The following is a 1,366-nucleotide window of genomic DNA, read 5'->3' on the forward strand; positions in this document are numbered from 1 at the left end:
CTACAATAATACTGTTGGATTTATTTTCTAATGTGGCCCAATAACCTACATATATCTACATGTTTTAATTTAATTTGGACTCCACAATTAGATAAAGCCAATATTATATATAAAGTTCAGTAATTAGAATTTTAATATAATCATTCTTCTAAGATAAGAAGGAAACCTGATGGATTAGGAATTCTTCTGATAGAGTTTATCTGGCCCTCTTCTCTCCTCTATATAAAGATGGGTGACTCCACTTTCATATCATGAGTATTTTTCCATCACTCTAAGTTTTATAGTCATCATAATTAAGAGAGACAGAGAGAAAAATGTGAGCCAAGAATTCAAGGTTCAACTATTAGGGGTATTTTTTCAACTTCTCTAATTCAATGGCTGACAAAGGTATGTTCGTTTTATTCTTGAGTTGTATTGAATTCAAAATCCTGTAAAGTTTAATTTCGCATTATTATTATGGTTACATGTATTATTATATCTTACATGTGATATCAGAGCCATAGTTTTATGAATCGATACATCTTGGAATAATATATATTTATGAATATTATTATTATAATTATTCATAAAACATACTTTTGCTTTTATTTAAATGATCTTTACATAGTGTTCCTATTTAAGTTAGGCAGGAAAGTCTCTAGGCCTCTTTCCGCCGAGATACGGCCTTGGAAACAAGTGGTGAGTAATACAAGCCACGTTACGAGTGGTGAATAACATGTAAATGTGAATATGCACGTTTTGATTTATTATTAACTTTAGTAGTAATAATTATTATTATAATCACCATAATATGATATTGAATTGAGTGTATTGCTTGTCATTATGATAAAGTGCATAGATTAAATGCAATATTAGAATTTTGTTGAATCGTTCTGTCTATTAAATAAATATATTTATTTGATTATATCACATTAGAGGGTTATGTTTTTGCCTTGTCTAATTATGCACACTTATTGTCTATTATTGTTAATATTTATATATTTTCATGATTTAAATTTGATATCATGATATAATTTTATGACATTGAATATTAAAATATTGAAGTGGTTAATTTATTTAGGTGTAATTCTTGTTAACCATTATATAAGATATTCATGATTGTCATATTGCATATATATATATATATATATATTCATGTTCATCTAAAGTTATTGTTATTATCATATTGGTAATTGCAATCACATAAAAGAAAATCTAAAAATCATAACAGTGATTGAATTAATGATACTTAAATAATTCAAATTAATGAATAAAGAATATTGTTGGTTAGTTTCCTATTCATAGGGTTTACTAATTTAGTAGCTGCCAAAATAGCCTAGATTTGTAAAACTTATGAATATAGAACTACATAAAAGAATTGTTAAAA

Source organism: Camellia sinensis, chromosome 13 (assembly GCF_055761805.1).
Source record: "Camellia sinensis isolate YWXY chromosome 13, ASM5576180v1, whole genome shotgun sequence".
Lineage (NCBI taxonomy): Eukaryota > Viridiplantae > Streptophyta > Magnoliopsida > Ericales > Theaceae > Camellia > Camellia sinensis.